This window comes from Camelus bactrianus, chromosome 3, assembly GCF_048773025.1.
Source record: "Camelus bactrianus isolate YW-2024 breed Bactrian camel chromosome 3, ASM4877302v1, whole genome shotgun sequence".
Taxonomy (NCBI): Eukaryota; Metazoa; Chordata; class Mammalia; order Artiodactyla; family Camelidae; genus Camelus; species Camelus bactrianus.
In genome coordinates, this window is record NC_133541.1 from 75,674,996 (window position 1) to 75,696,677 (window position 21,682).

The window sequence follows — 21,682 nt, forward strand, 5'->3', positions numbered from 1 at the left end:
TCCTCCCTAGTTTCATTTAAGTTAAAAGGTTTTTGACTGGCACACTCTGCTCTAACAGCCATAGTGGAAAAGGTAGTACACAATTGAATGAACTTTAAAAAGAATGATTAACAATGCTATCCATTTGGTGTCTCAGTCCCCTATAATATCAGAAAAACCTATGGAGTCATACTGACACATAGGCATATGCATCCTTCAATGCAGTCTCTGTTTTAATCTTTATAAATAATAGTTAAGTAAAAGGGTAAAAGCAAAAAGAGTCGTTAACCTTTTCTAGGAAGTAAGGATCAAGTAATTTGATACCTATGTGTATAATCCATCAAAAAATTAGTGAGTATCCATCTCTGTCTTTCAGATATTTTATTTGCTGTCTGGATTATTTGTAGGTATCTTCATAAAATGTCAGGGAATTTTATACAATTTTACTTCACATAATTCATTACTGAAGGTTAAATTAGTTTAGAGAAGACATATTTTTCTTTTAAAAATATTTTATAGAATATTGTTCTAATGGAATGATAAACATTTCTAAGTTCCTCAGAATAACTGAATAAACATTCTTTTGGGGGTATTTTTTAAAAAAAGATTTATGATAAAAATGGATAAGCACTTTCATGACTACAACAGACAACTTAAAACAGTAACAATGTAATTATGATTGATACAGTTCATTATAAAGGGAAATTTTTAAACTTAATTCCATATCATTTGGCTTCAATGTTAAATTTGAATAAACTCATAAAAAAGGAAAAATAAAAGCAGAAATGAAACATTACAGGCAACAACCATGTTTTATAAACTTTAAAAACTAATTTTCACATGCTAAGAATAAAAATAAAGTCCCCAGATGATTACAGTATCATAGTATTTTTTTAAGTCTACTTTTGGACATATCAAAGAGTCATAGCTGACTGTTCTCCATCACCTACCAAAAAAGCTAGCAGCAACTGCCATTTTGTATTACCACCACAAAATGAAGTAAATTAGTGCAAAAATAATGTTCATATCATTTATTTTGGTCTCATGGTCTTTTCAAAGTACCTGCTTCTATATATGATTATGGAAAAACTCTAAACAAATACAATATCCTATTTGTGTCCCTGCCACTCGATTCTGTATCAGATATGCTGCAAGTACATGTGAACATTAAAGACACACACAGCAGACTACAGACAGCAAATAACACAAATTGATTTCACTGTACAAGCCAGATCAAATGCTATTTCATAGGCAACAAGAACTGGTATTCACATAAAATAAGATAATCAATCACTGGATGGAAACTGTCCTAAAACTGATGAAAGGCCATGAGCGTCAGGTTCCTCCCTACATGACAGAGAACAGTTATTATGAATAGATATCACAAATGTATTTAGCTTATTCAAGAGGCAAAAGCCAAGAGATAACACATGATTCAGAAATAAACAGTCTATATCTTTTAGACATAAAAAGAGAAATATAAAAGAAAAGCACTTTGCTTTGACAAAAGACCACCTTGGATTTTTGCTCTGTTTTTGAAAGCTCAGTTACATGAAGTTTTCTGAATACTTCTAACTACCCTGTAATCACAGCCAATGTGCTGTAAGTTATGCACAACATAGAACTATTCCTCAAATAAGAATTCATTGAAGAAAAAACCCCATTCTTTGGAATAATTTTAGCAAAATTTCACTTTTTAAAATTTAAATATCATCTCATTCACAGATGTGATATTTGAGGAGGGAAGCCCCAAGTTCTGTGAACATGGACTGAAATTCAGTATCATATTAATACACCAAATTGAGTGGTTCAAATACCGAGGTAAAACAGCTATCACCTTCAGAGTTGAAAATGAAAGTGGTTTGTATTATCCTGTTACTGCAAATTGGTGCAAATGGAACCCCACCTCAGGTCCCTCACTAGTGTCTGAAACCCTTTGATTAGTGTAGGTCTAGTTTCCCAGGCGGCTTGCACTGATAGCAGGCCATGATGAGAGACCATGGCTGGTGACTGTCCTCTCCTCGTGAAACTTTGGAGTGCATTCTAGAGTATATTTACAGGAAGTACTCTAACACAACACAATGCTGTGGACCACAGTGACTGTAAATAATTCTCTCTGTTTTAAGAGTCTTGGCTGTAGTCATGACCTAGTGTATTACCATCAGAGCATTTCCCAGTTTGCTGTATACACTGTATGCAGGCAACAAACAAGATGATAAAACTTACTAATTATTTAAACTTTTTGACTACAGGTATAAATTTTTACAGAGTATTTAAAGAGGGTACCAAAAAAAGAGAGAAATGTCTGCAAAGTCATAGTCTATAAGTGAGAAGGAAAATAAAAGAACAAAAGACCACATTTAAAACCTTTTCTTCTATAGCCCCTCTCCTACTCACAGATACAGAATATGAGAATATTCATTAATCTCAATGATAAATTATAGCTTTGTCCCCAGGGGCAGGCCATGAGTCTGTAAACTCAGAATCCAGGATTTACATTTTTTCCATTCATTCCCCTACCCCATTCCCACCATCCCTAAGGATAAAGCTCAGAAAACCATATGACCAACATTCTCTATGGGTCAGTACATTCAAAGATTTCCTATTTCATGCATGACAACCTAAGGATTATAAAACTGAGGAAAAGAACAATATTCTTAGGGAAAGTAATAATCTATAAGATTATCAAGAACACATTCATAATATAGGAATATGGCATAGTGGGAAAACACAGAGGAATATCAAGTATTGTTAAAGCAGCCTGTGAACATCAAACACAAGCCTTCTAAACCATCTTCCCGAGTTCTGACAAACAAGGAGAGACATGTCTTAACAAGAGGGTGAGAAGAATAAGAAGACATACATTCTAGTCTCACCTCCCTGAAACCACAGAACCACCACCTATCTTCTTCAGAGCCACACATCATAATTCTTTATAAAAAATGAGGGCCTAGATGAAAAATTTCTCCAATCAAATGTCCTAGGTTCAATTAAATAGATTTTAGTTCATTCTGAATTGCCTCCCCTCAGATTATTTTCTTGCTTTTATGTTTTGGCAGGATTCTAAAGAGAATGAAAAAAAAATTGCAACCATTGTAAATTCTTGAGTAACAACTGTTGAGTACATATATATAAACTCCTTTAGAATACTGAAAAGGGCCAGAAAACCTGCTCCAAAATATCCAAAGCATCCAGAATTATTTTTTGTAATAATGTGATTTTATGCTCACTTGCTTTTGATAATGTTCTAAAATGCACCTGAAACATTTGACGAAATATGAAAAGCAACAAAAAGGTTACTTTTCTGAGTAATATAGGATTTTTTTTTTTTAAAGAAGAGAAGGCATTGCTTAGTTTCAATGGAGGGAAAATCTGTCTCCTTAGCAATAGATTCCTAATCACCTGATTTATGTGAAGGGTAAAGGTTAATGAATTAAGCTGTGTAAGCTTCAAAACTATCAAAGGAATTCAAAAGAGCCTTGAATTATGGAAAACAATGGGCCATTCTACATACATACCAAATTTTTATGTTTTTTTGTCTCTTACTCAAAAGCTGGAACATGGCATTAGTGACAATTGAAAAGAACTAATGAGGAAATATGACTACATTGCTTGCAAGAGGAGTGTCCTAGGAGACCTTGTTACAGTTTGTGATGTGCTTCAAACCCAAAAGAAGCTAATTGGAGCTGCCAGACACTGGTTTGCAAATCTCACTTTAAAGGACAGGCTCAATCACCTTAGAGGTGTGAAAAGAAATGTCCCCATTAGAGATGCATTAGTATGTGGCTTGGTGAATTTCTAAATAAACTTTAGGATGTTCTTTCCTAAGTCACTTTTACATTTGAGTAACAGATATATCTTCAAGCAGAAGAAAAAAATGTAACAAGACAAAAACAACCCTATAGATTTAAAACAAAAAGTATGAATAGTGCTGTAAAGTAACTGGCAAATAAGTGCAACTTGGAGATAGGTATATTTAAGGTTGAATAAACACGTAGATCAAACCTTAAGACTCCTGAAATGCAAACACATCACAAAAGTGATCTATTTGGGGGTTTCAGAAATAGAACTTCATTTTCATCGGTTCTTGAAACCAGACAAGCCAACAAGCCACCCTGTGTTATACAGATTTTAAGTGGTTAAAAGCACAAGAGGCCACAACACACACACACACACACAAATGAAAAACACACACGAATAAAAAGGGTCTACAAGATGTAAAGAGAGCAAGAGAGCAAACTTGGCCCAATTCTGTGCTACGAAAGCTCACCCCGACTAACTCATATACAGGTCATTTAAATGATAGCAGAGGTCACCAAAATACAATTTGGCATCTTACAGAAAGAATAATGATACTTGATTGATTTTTTCTAAAGCCTCAAATTGAGTTTTACTGAAGAATAATCCAATCTCAGTGCAGCAAATGAATGGGCATGATTTACAGGTATACCCTGCTTTCAGAAAGTGCACTATACAAAAGATTTCCATGTACAAAAAAAGGATAAATTTACAGATAAGCTTTTATAAGATGAGTCAATTCAAGAATTTACTAATAGTACCTTTCTCCTTAAAAATCCCTTAGACAAATGAAATAATGTTTCCTTTTTGAACATTCCATTCATAGGTACCTTTTCTAGTAACATGACACCTTAACCTCACATAGCATGCAATGTTTTTTTTTTAATCTTTAACTTAAACAAATGTACATCATGACAAATGAAAGACTATTTTGCAAAAGTGACACGTGGCATCAAAGTGAGATGTTGAGCGCCCCCTGTATTTTATGGTACAATTTCTTGTCAATGTTCTTCTACTCTATCCTTTTAACAGCACAGTAGCAAATACACATTTAAGTCAAATTTTCATGTAAACTGAAGATAATGTCATAGAAGAGATGTTCCCTGTAAGAGAGATTTTTTTTTTGAGGGTTGATTTGCAGTTAAAATGCTAAAGCGTTTGCTCGAAGCATGTTCTTAATATACCACAGAGGCAAAGACTAGGAGTGACACGCAAAATGTCACCAGCTCCACCAGTTACAACAATTATCTCGGGACAGTCATTAAGTTCTCACTTACCAAATGTTATTCTCTGGAAAGCCAATATCTGATTAGTGAATCTAAGATCAATTTAGGCATTTGCTACTTAAACAGCAGAGAACTGATGCCCACTTTGTCACACAGAGCTACCGAAAGGTTACAAAATGGGAAGAGCAGTTTGTTTATGTTTAATGAGACGTACCACAATAAGCAGCCTATAAATTATTGAAACTTCAGTTCTATGAGTTTGCATCTTTGCCAGCAGAGGTGCTACGCCTTTGAGGTAGGCGGAGCAGATGTTGTCATTTGCTGATTCTTCCTGGACCACCCTTTCTCTGAAGTCTCCAGTATTAGACAGGTTTCCCAACTGGAGAGGAGGCAGGAGTCAGCATTGAGAAAGGAGTAATATAATGGCAAAATAATTGTTCTAACATATTTAAGAGTGACCATCACAAACCAGCTCTTACGGAAAGATTTAGTTTCTTCATTTATATAGCAAAACATGTTTTAATTTAATTTGAATGTTTCTTAGAGAACTTCACAAATGTTTTTCAGATACAATAAAGCCTACAATATTTCTTTAAATGCACATTTTCTTTAAGTTACTAAGAAACAAAATGGTTAAACATTTTTCCAAAGCAAGGAGGCGGGGGAGAGGAAACCAAACTAACAAATTTGGATAAACTTGGCTCTGGCTTTAATATTTCAGATCCATTTGTCCAAAAATCTTGTTTTTAATTTTAGCCATTGTTCCATCCTTTTACCGCAGATACACCAAAGCATTATATAACAACTTGAGCTAACTTTTTCTAAGCATTGCCTCAGAATGTGCAAGAGGCAGAAAAAGGATTCTAAGCTTTTACTTGTTTAGTTATTTATTTCAACAATGTTTTATTAAGTGCAAACTATGTGTTAAAAATGTTAAAAGATCTAATCAGAAAGTCATGTTATTATAAAATGATGGACATAATACTTCTAACCTTGATAGATCAACTACTATTTATTTTTGCTGCTATGGCTGATATGAATGCTTATACCCAGAAGCAGAAAAACCATACCACTATCTCTATATCTACCGAAAATCAACTGAAAAGATTTATATTTCTGGACTGAAGGAAATGCTGGAAAGAAAGAGAAGAGAAAAATTTAAGGTTAAGACTTCCTCATTCAGCAGTTTAGTCATTTCTCAGTGTGAAAAAAAATGTAGCTACTTTGAAATAGGAAAAGTTAACAAATCTCCTTCTGTTAAGGTTTTTGGGGCTCCATCAATTTATAGCCAATATCTCTGGGTGAATCCAGGCACTGCACAATGTTGATACAGCTAAGACTCATGCTATCTTTATGGTATTCTGGCATATTTTAAGATAGAGGGTGGAAGAGAAGATTTTATTATCCTACATGTAACAAAAATTTACTGCGTAGAAGCAAAAGCCCAGACCCTTAAAAAAAAAAAAAACACCAGGAATATAAAAACATATAAAACTCTGGTCCAGTCCAGTGAACTGGGATTCATCAGAGGCTATTCCTTTTCTGAAAAAAAATCAAGCGAAATTCTTACAAGTTCCAACCCCTACACCCTTCTGCAATAATATATAAGAACTTTAATGGTAAAGCTGGAAATATTTCACAGACATTTGTTAGGCTTCCAAATAGCTCAAATGAAATTTAGATGGAATATTAAACATATAATTAATAATAATCTCCCTGCCCATTCCCCACCCCCCTGACCCTTACTGCTTTAAGCATTGGTGAGAAAGTCTCAAATCAACAGACATCGTATCTTTTAAGCTCACCTTTAATTTAAAATGGATAAGTGGAAATTATTTTAGTGGACTATAAAAGCATACAGAAGATGAGATTTCAGGCATCATTTAGGAAAGAGTTAAGTACTTCCTTACCAGAAGACACCACAAGTTGGCTTTGTAGTGACTAATTGCCTCTTTAACCTCTGTACTCTGGGAGCTGGCCTATGCATCAATCCCAGTTTTGTGATAGAGCCAAGGACTGATGTTCAACAGAGACCTCCCGTGACCCGTGTAGCCAAGGAGTTAACTCAGACAAGATGCTGACAAAAGGTTTCCTTCTCATTTGGGAAGGCACAGAATCTCTTTTTGGATAAGCCAAATTCTCAGAAGACTATAAAACACAGCAGGTAAAGACGACTGATAAAAGTCAAAAGAATGGTTTCACTTTTAGGGAACAATGATTCTGAATGTCCTATTGAACCGCTCAAAATTTTGTTTGAGAAAAAGATTTTAGCAAAATGGGAAAAATATGTATATTTATTTATTTTAAAATGCAATGAAGAGGGCACCTAATTTGTTAGCTTTGAAAGCTTATAATTAGATAGTGGTAATAAGACACAAAGAAAGCAGGTCAACATTCTCCATTCCAAATGCTTCCCACATACTTCTAGCATTCATACTCAGAAAACCTGCACTTTGTCATTAATTTTTAAGCTTAGCAGATTTCTGGCCTGATCAAAAGCCCATAAAATAATTTTTACAGGTGATTTTAACTAGAAATTATATTAAAAAAAACAAATCCAGCAATTGGGAAAAAGAATAATGAAGGATTCTTACTAGTTTCTAAAAAAGAAGGTATAAGGAAGGAGTTCTAGATAAGGGAATGGGAAAAGTGTAGGCAGTGGGAGTAAAGTAATCCACATATTCCAGAAAGGAGAAAGATCACATGGGCTTGAATGAAGACAAGGACACTACATAAATCTGACTTTACTGACGCTTAGCTAGGTTGAACTCTGAACTGTTTGAGGCTTAAAGATCATCGTTGCTGAATTCATAATACCTCCTTCCAAAGCTCTCAGACTGCCACTGCTGTATTCCTATTTTCTCACAAATCATTACATATTAATGTTCATGTCAGAGGTGAAATAATCTTTGCTCTAACATTTATAGGAAAGAGAGGCAGCAGGTCATGTTTAGTTGTTTTGGTACGTTATGTTTTACACAGAGAAAGAACTTTTTACTTAAAAAAAAAGAAGTAACATTGACACTTCTCTAAAAGAAAGGAAAAAACATTTCATATATTTCTACAAATGGCAATAAGGGGCATTAACTGAGAATTCTCTTATGAAAAGTATGCATTTTTTTAAATCCCAAAGGAAAAATGATAGCTGATTTCAGTTAATTTTTATTTATCTCAACAATAGAGAAACCAAAGTCCTCCACACTTTCTTTTCAAATAATATTCAAGGAAATGCAATACAATGTGATTTTCAAATTCCAGGGAAAGGCTATTGAACTTTACTTAGTTTTACCAGGTCAGTTCAATGATTCCAGACATTTTAAAGTCCATTTATCTGTAAAATACACATCTAGGGGATTCTTTCTTAATGCTTTAATTTATCCATCAATGAAAAGAATTGATTATGAACAATTTAATTTATATTCAAAGTAGTATGTAGTATATATATGCACATGTATGTAAATACATTTATAACTATAATTCCATTTATAAATATAATTCTTAACAAATACTTTTTCCCAATCAACAAATATCTAATTGTCATAAAGCAATAAATTATCTCAATAAACAAATAATTGTTGTAAATGCACTCAATAAAGGAATTTGAGCAGCTTAGTCCCTGAAATGCCATAATCACTAAAATCCAGTTTGCTTTGTCTGGACTAGTCCTCGGTCTATTCCCTACAAAGAGAAAACACATCTCTTTGTTCTTGGGGAGAGCGGTGGAAAGCTAATGAAACCAGTGCTAAGACTGATAGAAACCATAGGGGGGAAGCATTACCTATTTTCTCCTTGCAGAAAGTTGCAAAAGCAAGACAGTAAGTAAGCCTGGAGAAGGAAGACAGCACATTTCACTATCTGTTTCAGACAGCAGGTACCTTACGGGCAACATCATGTCTGACAGGCAGAAGGAACAAGCCACACTCCCAGCCCCAGTACTCAGCTTTATGTTATTTGAAAAGGTAACTTAAAATGAACAGCACATCTCTGGCAGATTCTTAAATGCTCTGTGGTTGATTATTATAGTTACTGTTCTGTCTGCATAATCAACAAACCGTGTAGCAAAATGGAGGAACAGTATTAATATTTCTGCTCTACACTGAAAACACTTCTCTCAAGTACCTAAGTGAATAAAGAAATACATTCTGGTATTCTGAGGAGGAAGCAGGATTGAGAGTTGAGGAGAGACAGTTTATTGTTTTCAAAAGCTGTTAGGGGAATAAAGAGGCGAGAGCAATGCTACGTGTTTGAAAGGGACGTCAGGTAAATGTGCTTGGAGTCAATTGATCAGTTTTGTGTTTCTTTGGGTCCTGAAGGTATCAAGACTTCTGCCCTGATAATGACAGAATTTTATTAAAAAAAAAAAAAGTTAGAGAACAAATTCCTTTTTGTGATCTGTTATTGAAAGGTAAGTACATGCTTACTTCGTTTAGTCCATTGGGCAAAATTTGGGGCTTTGAGAAAATTAATGGCAATTTAATGACATATTACACTTCAAAAAAGGTGAAAAAATATAAAGGGTAATAGTACAAGTAAGTCAGTGCATGTGATATATACTCAGGGATGCATTAGTTGAAATAGTGACTTGATTTAAGGTTGTGCAAAGAATATTGTAAGGAGGAAAAAGGAGAAAAACAATATATACAATACATAATATCTACAAAACATAAATGTTACTATTCATAACATATACAACAATATATTCATATATTTAATTACTAAGGAGCCTAAATTTATTTTGTCTGTTTACTTATGTCCAGTCTTATTCCCCTAGAACTACATACAAAATTATAAAATAAGTATTTGAGAGAGGCAAAGGGGTTGGAAAATATGGATAGAGAAATAATAAAATCAGGGATATACTCACCCTGAAGAGATTCATATGATTCACCCTGAAAAGCTTCTACAAGTGGAATAAGATTTTGGAATAAGCTTTCAAGGAACCAAAGTAAAGAGGGAAGCATGATGATTTATAAGCTCACAATATCAATGAGTTAAAAATCTGATGTTCAAAAGAAGCTACAAAAAGACTAGATAGGCTCACTGTATTTTTGGGGAAAGGCTGAACTTTCAAGAAAGTATTAAAATATTCTGTATCATTGAGAAAAATGTCTCCCATTTCTTAATACCACTGTGGACTTAATTAATATGGAAATGGCCTCTCAGAAAAGTTAAAAATTTATAAGTATATGGCACATGGTTAATAACATAATGTAATAATAAAATAGATGATATTTAGCTATAGCAACATTTTACTAAATTTTAATGTTTCATATACAAAATTAATCAGTTATTGGTCATGGAAATATGTTTCAGACTGTCAAAGGTGTGTATGTCTATGTGTGTGTGTGTAAGACACAGTCCTGGGGTTGGGAATGTAATTCAACTTCTCTAAGTCTTTTCTGTAAAATGGAAACTACAGTATCTACCTCCAAGGATTTTGTAAAGGTTACATTTCATAATGTTTGCAAAGGTACTTTTAGTTATTCAACAAATATTTACTAACCCTTACTGTGCCCCTAACTATCTGGATACAAAGATGGATAAGACAAGTCTCTTCCCAAAGCGAATTCACAATCTTGCCAACTTTAATATCCTCCACACAAATAAGACAGGGTTATTTAGAACAGAATAGAATTTCCTAAAGTACATTTTTTAGAAAACTAGCACTTTGAGGTTTTAATAGTTGACATACACAAGAAGGAAATGTATGTTCTAATAAGTACATGTTAAATCAAATCAAAATTCTTCCTCAGTGAAAAAAAGAATGTAAAATACATAGGACAGCACCTGGCACAGAATAAGCAATTAAGTGTTAATTATTATTATTTAGGCCCTAGCACATAATGTGGCACATTAACAAATGCCTGTAGTAGGCTGAATAATGGTCCCCAAACACATCAGGTCCTAATCCATGCAACCTATACGTGTTACTTTATATGTACTTTCTAGATTTTTACAGGTGTGATTAAATGAAAGATTCTGAGATGGGGAGATTATCCTAGATAAGTTTTCTTAAAAGAAAGAGGCAGAGGAAGATTTGACACAGACGGAGAGGAGACAGCAATACTACCCCAGAAGCAGAGACTAGAGTGGTGTGGCCACAAGCCAAGGAATGTTGGTAGCCACCAGAAGCCGGAAAGGAAAGAAATGTCTTCTTCCCTCCAGAGGGAGACTGACACCTTGATTTTGGCCTAGTGAAACTGACTTTGGACAACTGACCTCTACAACTCTGAGAGAATAAATATTTGTTGTTTTTAAGCTACCAAGTTTGTGGTAATTTGTTACAGTAGCCACAGGAAGTGAATAGAGCCTCTAATAAATGTTATGAAACTAATCACTGGATTACACATGTGGCACCAAGGAATTTGATTTATAAAGGTAACAAGCTAATTGCAATTAAGATGACATAATTAGATAAGACTAAACTTTAAGTTGTGAAAAGGGACAAAAAAAGAAAACTTTGAAGAATCTTACATGATATCTTCAGCCTGAATTAGAATAAAGCCCACAAAGTTATATCTTCTAAACTTTTTTAGAATAAACATTCATTTCTGCAGAACATTTTATTATGGAAAATTTCAAGCATACCAAAAAATTGAAGGAATGGTGAAAAGCCATTATTCACCACCTAGATTCTATAATTAACGCTTTTATATACCTGCTTTATCTCAGATGTATCCATCTATTTCTCTTTCCATCCAGGTATCTAAATATTCATTTATCTTATTTTTAAGTGCATTTCAAAGTAAGTTCAGACATCAGTACATTTCACTGCTAAATGTTTTAGCATACACATCATTAATCGGAGTTCAGTGTTTATTTAATAGTTCTTTTTTTTTTAAAGAAAGATTTACCTACTTGAAATGTACAAATCTTAAATGTAGTCAGGTTTAACAAATGCACATATGTGTCTACCTGGAACCCCTACCAGATCTAGACTATGCCCGGCACTCCAAGTGCCCTCATGTCCCCTTCCAGTCAATGCCCACATCCACCCACAAAGGCAACTACCATGGTAGATGTTTTGTTATTTTGTTTCATTTTACCATAGCTTAGTTTTGTCTGTTCACAAAAACAGAATTATATAACATGTACTCTTTTGTGTAAGACTTTTTTTTAACTCAGTGAGTGTTTGAGATTCATCTATATTGTTTCATATTTCACTAGTTTTCCTGATTGTACCTTTCAATTGCCAAGAGGTATTCCATTATATGAATATGGTGCAGTTTCTTTTTACATTCTTCTCTTGAAGGGCTCACGAATTGTTTGCAGTTTGAGGAAAATCATGAACAACACTGCTAGGAACATTCTTACACAATCTTTTTGTGGACACATGCTTTCATTTCTCATGAGTAAAAACCTAGGAGTAGGATTGCTAAGTCACAGAGTATTAGTAGTAGATGTGTAGTAGATGAATGAATCTTCCAAGTTGTTATACTATTTTGCATTCTCATCAACACTTACGAGAATTGCAGCTTCTTCAATCCTCACCAAAGCTGATGTTATCAGGCTTTTTAGCCATACAAGTGATACGTAGTGAAGATCAGTTCAACACCAAAAAAAATTCAAAGATCCCATCATATTAATCATTCTACTCTTTCCATCTTTCAAGAAAATACACAGTAACAAATGATAACTGAAAACTCATCAGCATTTTAAAATTTATCTGTATATTTCCAGAATTTTTTAGTGCACATGATATAAAAGTACACATATATGATATAATTTATTCATTAAACAGACAATTCCTGCTGCAGAGTCTCTGCAATAGCTTCCTGGCCCCAATGCAATATTCCATGTACTACTTCTTTGGGATATCCTCATGGGATAGCTAATTCTACTTCTTTTATTATTTGTATTCCAAGCAACCTAACTACCCAGCAATAACCAGGAAACTTCAGGAAAGGTATCTCAGTCATTTCACATTGCCCTCAACAATACACATCACTTTCCACATTATCTCTCATGAATCTGATAAAAGTTAAATACCAATTCAAAATCAGCCCCAAACTATGATCTCCTCTATAAGCATTAAGCTTCTCACTTAAAATTCCTATCCCAGTTGAATACTTGGTGGAAGACATTGCATTATGTTGTGACTTAAAAGGTAGACTGCTTATCCAATAACAAAGAGCATTTTTTAAAATGTGTTGCCAGAAACTGAATTAGGACTCTGGCATTAGTGAGCAAACAGTCAAACTGGGTACCATGGACCTTTCAACAGAGCTTTCTTCAATCTGGGGGAAAAAATAATGTAATTTCCTGTCTTTGATTGTTACTAACAATTTAAGTGAATTGCCTAATTTTAAGTAACATGCAGTTTACTGATTTTCATATATTGCACAAAAAATAAAGGCCTTCACTAAAACATGCTGAAAATCATGGAAGGTGTAAATGAACATAAAGAGGCTTAGTACTGCTGAAGAGACAAGGTCAATGTTTTTTTAGTCGTAAGTAAACGCAGAACAACAACAACAACAACAAAAAGAAAATTTAACCTGACAGTTTATCTTTCTTCATTGTAAATTTCATTTTTGTCTCACATAAAATGATTCACCTATGATCTAGATGATTTGTTCTAAGCAACCAAACATCTGGTATTTAAAGAACTCTTTGTAAATATGGCTTCCAAAAAGGATCAAGGAAAGAAATAGTCACATCTTTTAAAGCGTTCAGTTATAGCTCAAGACATACAAAAGTTTATGAACAGCCATATGGTTCCAAGCACTGTATAGCTTTCTATATTTGAGAATACTGATTAGATCTAAAGGATCCTTTGATAAATAAGATAAGAATATAAAAGTATTAATAACTTTAGACATATTACTATAAATCTCACAAACTGAAGTCTGGTATTCAATGAGAAAAAAAGATATTATGCCTTTATTTCATAAATACATAAAAATATGTTAAGAATTCTATAACCATTATATTATTTTTTAAAAGATTAATTTTAAAAAATGGAAACCACTGAGAAATAACTGCAAAGTTATTAACTGTATGAAAGCTTTTAAAAGTCATTTTTATACTTTTAGAATATTATTCAATTATGGCAGTAACTTTTAAAACATTCAGTCTAATTCTTTTTAAAGTAAACTTTAAACACTGATTAGAATCAATGTCTATAAATCCCTACAAAGGGAGAATAATGCATGTTTATCACAAAAATTAATACAGAGTCCAAATCTATGAGTTTGGAAATCTCTCTTAATAGCTAGTACAACCAATGTCAAACATTAATTATAAAGAGACATTCAGAATTATTAGGGAAAGAAAAAAGTTTTAATGGCCAGCAGGTTATGAATTTATACAAATTGGGTACAGCCACATTTGTTCTTGAGGCTAGCTTCCAACATCCATGCCCAGTCACCCTGAGTCTGGTCTTCAGCCAAACACCTAATTCCTCTACGCTTGGAATCTTAAATTTTATTGGCTTATTCAGGCCAGATTAAGGTGTGTAGAGGCCATGAAGTCCTATTAAAAAATATGGTTCCTCTTCCACCTGTAATTTCAAAATCCCCTGAACTGTACAATTTATGAAAGGAAGACCAAAGTCGAATTTTAGTTTTTTTCAGGCTGTTTACACTTTCCTTGTTGGAGTGTTACACTAGGCATGTGTTTGGTTTACTTAACGGTAGTCTAGCAGAATACCTGACTTTGTACCAACCGACTGCTACTTCACCAGAAACACTCTATGTCCCTGTTTTATAGGCCAAGATGATCTTGCCACTTTTGTTTTTGTTCAAATTTTGTCCCCTGTCTATGTCTTTCAATTCAGTTTGAAACTCTAGATATTGACTTCTGGCCACAAAATTCTATGTAAGTTCTATCTTATCTGACTGGGTCCCCTAAATAGAATTATTACATAATGGTTTCTCAAAACAACAGACGTTTCATGTACTTAGACCTCAACCAGAGTCACAAATAGGCATCCTCGTCATAGTCTGTGTTCCTGAGTCAGTATTTTATTTTGGTTTTTTTCCTCTTAATTTTTTTCGGGGGAGGGAAGGTAATTAGGTCTTTTTAATTTTAATGGAGGTACCGGGGATTGAACCCAGGACCTCATGCATGCTAAGCACGCACTCTACCACTGAGCTATACCCTCCCCCACTGAGTCAGTGTTTTAAATAAGCATATGAATAAAATTCCTTTAGGTCAGATATGTACTCTCCAGTTCTAACAGTCCCCCACTATTCTCTAAGATTGCATTTCTCCCACTTTACTCATTGACATTCTATATTTGGCCTTTATATGCATTTAAGTTTGCAACCCCTGAAAATACCATGTACATCACATCCACCTAGTCACATCTTCTTGGGTTTAAAATCCTTAATTCAGACCCAAGTAGTGGACTCTTCTCAGACTGACAGTAGCTCTTGACTCCTAGTTTTCCCTCCCTTTGTTGTGACCATTGTATGAAGTATATGTCATCATCATGACCTGACTTCCAGTCTGGCCTGATGTGGGGCCTATGTTTTACTCATCTTTGATAAGATGCTCAAGATGGGTTTGTTGAATGACTGAGTGAAGGACTGGTTCATGCTGATGAGACAAGTCATGCTGTTGCATATACTTAGAATTCTGAATTAAAATAGCAAGTGCACCACTTATATTAAGCATTTGTCAACAATGCAGAACCTTATTTTTAGGCACAAGGAATGGATTTCTTGCAGTTATAAAGAGAAACATCTACATAAAACCCGCCTAATAAAAACGATGAAGAAGATGAACTAACAAAATACAGAGGAATTTAAAAGGAGAATAACTGTTCATGAAGACAGGCAGAGTTAAAATATAAATAACAGGATAACAAGATGTAATGAAAACACTGGATTCTGCTGAATTCCCCTCAGTACACATATCTCCTACAATAGATAAGCCAAACTGAATAAGAAGACATTACAATATTCATTCTCATGTAAGCAAAAGAAACAACAAAAACTAATAATTCTTTTGAAAATGCTATGGCTACTGAAAATTATAAACTGTCATTAATTTTAAGGAACTCGTATTTCTTGATGTTGCAAAAGAAATATTTACCTAAGGGAAGTAGATTTATTTTCTATGAAAAGTTTCATAGCAGGAAAAGGAAAATATCACAATTTGTCAATGTGAGAGTAAATATCAGAGTAAAAAAAATAAATGTGAGTTGTGTAAGGTACTATTTTCAAAGAAAGCAGATGTGGTAAACAACATAGCTCAAAAGTACTTTTTACTTAAAATATATACCCTTTAACATTTATTTGCTTTTAGAATTAAGACAGTATGTTTACTGCAGGAGTCTGGTATACACCTAACTCTTTTTAGTATAATTTAGAAATGTCACTGTCTTCAAGAGGTAGAATAGCAGGGTGCTCTGGAGCATAGACTCAGCAGTCTCAGTGCCAGGGAACAGACCAAATCCAGGCTGGGGAACCTCAGCTACTTACTTAGCTTCCCTGTGCCTCACTTTTATTATCTGTACAGTGGGTATAATAAGAACATCTACTTCAGAGGACTTTTGTAAGAATCAAAATAAATGTTAGATGCAAAATATTTAGAATACTGCCTTGCACATTTCAAATGCAACATATCATAGCTATTATCACTTTATTTAAAATTTCCATTATCTCTAGACAATCTGTACCTCCTGATTTAATATATTAAGACATATCTAGCACTACCTATGTAGTATATTGCCTCCAAACCAGGAAACTAAATTTAATCCAGACTCTAATTTATCAATTTATAGGCAATAAAGGTGGGCAGGTAGGAAAACATATTGAATGGCAGCATAAGAAGACAATCAGTTAAATCCAGGATATAAGGAATTTTATAAGACAAATGATTCACATTCTTTAACAAATGAATAATATGCAAAAGAAGGAGAGTGGTATTATTCAATTAAAAGAGACCAAATGCAATATGTGACCTAGTTTGGATCCTAATTCAAATAAATGAGCTGAAAATAGACTTTAAGAAATTAATATTGTGCTTGTTCATTGTAATAACAGCATTCTATATGTGCATTTAAAAAAATCTTCATTTGTTAGAGATAACTGAAGTATTTACAAATGGTAATTTGTCCAGAACTTAATTTAAAATATTCCAGTGGAAAAAAGTTGAGGGGAATCAATCAATGAATTGATTTCATTTCATTTGCCATAACTGTTGAGCAATTACAATGGCAAAATGCTGGTAACTGTTGAGTTCAGGTGATGGGTACACAAGAGTTCATTATATGACTCACTCTGTAATTATGTGTGTTTGAAATGTTCCACAATAAACATAAATTTTAAAAATTCATTATCTTGTGGATTTTACACATGTGTTTGCCCTCAAATCTGTTTATGCCAATCATATCTGATGTTCTGATTTTGCAATTTAATTAAATGCTGTAATAAATAAAGTGTAAAAGTGAAAAAAGACAATTATTTTTATAAAACTAAATTAAATGCTTGCATATAGCTGATAAAAGAAACTCACTGAAAAACACTTTTGAATTAGGTATGAGATGATTTTAGAAGTTTAGGGGAATCAAAAATCTTTTACAACCATAATAGTATGAGACTGGAAATCAATAACAAGAGAAAAAAAAAAGCAAAAAAACCCACAAACAATTGGATCTAAACAATATGCTACTAAACAACCAATGGGTCACTAAAGAAGTCTTAAGAGGAAATCAAAAGATATTTTTAGACAAATGAGAATGAAAACACAAAAATCCAAAATCTATGGGATGCAGCAAAAGTAGTTCTAAGAGAAAACTTTATAGCAATACAAGCCTACCTCAGGAAACAAACAAACAAAAATCTCAAATAATCTAATCTTACACCAAAAGAAACTAGGAACAACAAACAAACCCCCAAATTACTAGGTGGAAAATAATAATAAAGATCAGATCAGAAATAAACGAAATAGAGACTAAAAAAAACAATGGAAAAGATCAATGAAACTAAGAGCTGGCTTTTTAAAAAGATAAACAGAATTGATAAGTTTTTAGCCAAACTCATCAAGAACAAAAGAGGGAGGACCCAAACAAATAAAATCAGAAATGAAAGAAGAGAAGTTACAACTGATAGCACAGAAATACAAAGGATCAGAAGAAATTATTATGAGCAAATACATGCCAATAAAATGACAACCTATGAATAATGGATAAATTCCTAAAAATGTACTATCACCCAAGACTGAACCAGGAAGAAACAGAAAATATCAACAGATTGAATCAGTAATGAAACTGAATCAGTAATGAAAAACTCTGAACAAACAAGGTCCAGGACTAGATGGCTTCACAGGTGAATTCTACCAATGCCTATCCTTTCCAAAGTATTCCAAAAAAAAAAAAAAAAAAAAAAAAAAAACCAAAAACACCAAACAAAAAAATCCCCGAAAACTGAAGAGGAAATGCTTTCAAACTAATTTTATAAGGCCAGCATAACAACAATACCACAACTAGACAAAGACACCACAAAAAAACAAAAACAAAAAAAGAGAGAATCACAGGCCAATATCCCTGATGAACACTGGGAACTGAACCCAGGGCCTTGTGCTTGTTAAACATGTGCTCTACCACTGAGCTATATCCTATCCCCCAACTATTTAGATTAATTGATCAATTCACAACATAAGATTAAAGTGGTATAAACTGAGACAGTGCTATGATGTTTTACAGTTTGAATAATGAAAATCATATGGCCCAACTATGGCCTCAATAAATCTAATCTAGAAGCTAGGGGTCTTTCCAAATTGCAAAAAGCCGTGTTTTGCATTTGACCAAAGACAAAATATACAGTAAAATGTACTGATATCAACTAAACCTAGTAAATACTATAGCTGACAATTTATTTATTTATATTATCCCTACTTAACAAAAGAATTGGCAATCACTTGAAATAAAAGAAAATGTTCATTTTTGCTAATTATAAGACAGTAGGATGACTTCGAACTTTAAAAGGAAAAACAATGCTTAAAACAGGCTTCCTTCCTAAAACCAAGTTATGTAAAATATTCAAAATCACTATCATGAAGTCCCAGAATTAAGTATCTTTTTTGTTAAAAATGATCATTCCTCATTAATATAGTCAAATACCAACACTGGCATAATTCTGAGTTTGATTCGTACATTTTTGAGACAATAGTACAATCACAAAAAGCTTCCCAAAATCCTGATCTATGTGTTCTAATAAATTGAAATAGACCAAAAAAATTGATCTCAATAAAAAATATTTTGTATAGATTTGATTTAAATACAACCCCAATCTCAAAGCTGTTGGAAAACATAAAGCAACAAATCAGCATAAAAATGAATATATAATTAGCCTCAAAAGCCCCGTGCCAGAATTCCTCATCATCATAAATTTTAAAATGACATTGTTTGATAGTTTATTTAAAAACAGCAGAAAAGTTGAAGCATATTACTTTGTATCTTGGGAAATTAGAGAAGTTTATATTATAGTTCCTCTAAACCAAACTTTCAAAATAATAAGAATTAAATATTTAGGTATAGTAAAATCTTGCATTATAAGTAAGCAGGTAGAAATCAGACAATGTCTCTTCAAAACTCAGTGGACTGTCTGACGGCTACCTAGGAGCCAACCCAAATATAGTCACCACTATGAGCCCCCAATCATTTGGAGCTTCAACTCTCACCCTAAGAGCAGCTTATTTACAAGAAGATAACTGAGGACTTAGCTGTCAACTTTCATACCTTGCTGAGGGGAAATGTGGCAGCAACATAAATTTGCAAAACCACTCTGGAGTATAGTCTGGTATTATTCACTCCTTTATTTGTATACTAATGGACCATCATATGTACCTGGGGATACACTGGATCCCAGTAATAGAGGATGAACAAAACTAAGAAAGCTTTCAATGAATATGTCCTGTGACCTAGAAATTCTATTATTGCAAACACAAATAGGATAGGTTATGTAAATTACAGTATCCAGATACAGGTATGTAATAGGGTGATAGATTTTTCCCTTGATGTGTAAAGATTTCAAGAGATACTGTTGAATTAAAAAAGAAAGTCACAGGACGTACTGTACAGCAGAGGGAACTATATTCAGTATCTTGTAATAACCTATAATGGAAAAGAATCTGAAAAAAGAATATATATATGTATATATATAATTGAATCGCTTTGCTGTACACCTGAAACTAACACACTGTAAATCAACTATACTTCAATAAAATTTTTTTAAACTTATCTCAAAAAAAGTCACAAAGCAGCATGACAATATGATCCTTTCTACACAATTATTTTATATTTCTTACATATTCTTAAATCAGTTTGGATTCAGTATTTTTCTTTCATAATAATAAGTTAATGTCAAATGGTCTGTAGGAATAAGGACATCTGAGATTTTGTGGGCATGAGGTTTTTACCATGAACATTGCCTAAGAGACATTAAATATGTAAGAATACAAAGGCAGAGCACAAGCTTGGTAATGTAGGAGTGATATGGCTTAGATATTTCAAACTACAAAACAGCTAGAAAAAATTGTAATGTATCAATAAATGTGAAGCATTGTATCACAGGATTTGGATTCTGAGACCTTGGCTTCAATCTGGTTTCATCTTGTTATATATGACCATGGACCAAGTTATTTAACCTCTGTGGTCTACTGCCTTAATAATAACATGGAGGTGATGACTTCATAGAGTTATTGTAATGATAAAATGGTGTAATATACATACAGTGCTTTTTATTCATAAATGCTCAATTATTATTTTAATTTCTAGCTATTATTAAATACTTCTGAGTAGCAAATATACATTTGTAAACTATTTTAAGATTTATTTTTCTTTAGTATTTTATATTAAAACTCTCAACATGAGAATGTTTCGTGCTCTAACAAAGGAGGCCCCTGTTTAATCAACTTTCATGACTGGGTGCTAAGGATGTCTCATGCCATGGTGCTGATACAGTGCTGTGCCCAGAAACAGAACTTAGCGTATAGAAATTCATGGATTCATGCACTCTACAATGAACTCCTAGAAAAACATCTATGAAACAATCTTTGCCATCATTTACAGTATGAAAATGGATACCTGTTCTATGATCTTTGGAAATGTCATCAATTTAGGCACATCTTAGAATACAATGTTACCAATGATTTACACCTTCTGAGATCTTTTCTCAACAATACAATTTTAAGACTTTTTCTGTCTACACACTTAACTCTTACAGGAAATTACAAACTGCCCACCTAACTACTGGCACTTGGAAAGTGAATTATGGATAGCTGCAAGAGACAGAATGAGCAGCAAGGGCTTTAGAGACATACCTGGTAATCTGATCTTGCTCCTAAATATCCAGTAAGGAATGGATGTCTATCAAAAAACACAGGGAAGCTATCTACCACCCAAAAGCATTTTGTAAATGCCTTCAAAACCATCAGTCTATTCAAAGACGTTAGATACATGAAAATGAAATGAAAAATTTAGGCAAAAAAGTGTTTGATATAAGGTAAGATAAACATAACATGTCTCACAATAAATTTAAAATCTAGTTTTTTTTTTTTTCACAAAGGCCTAAGCCTTCTGTATTAAACTATCAAAATTTCCCATCAGAAATTAATTCCCCAAAAATGCTTTAAAGTGAACAGAATTTCAATGCCAATCATACCTTTGCATTATGAAATTTAAAGATTTAACAATGACATATCTCAAATGTGATAGAAGAAATCAATAG

General features: G+C 33.3%; 1 protein-coding gene across 1 annotated transcript in view; it reads right to left on the reverse strand.

The window, feature by feature from the left end:
• The window catches only part of FBXL17 (F-box and leucine rich repeat protein 17), a 439,198-nt gene that overhangs the window by 147,457 nt on the left and 270,059 nt on the right, over window positions 1-21,682 (reverse strand). The window lies entirely within an intron of this gene.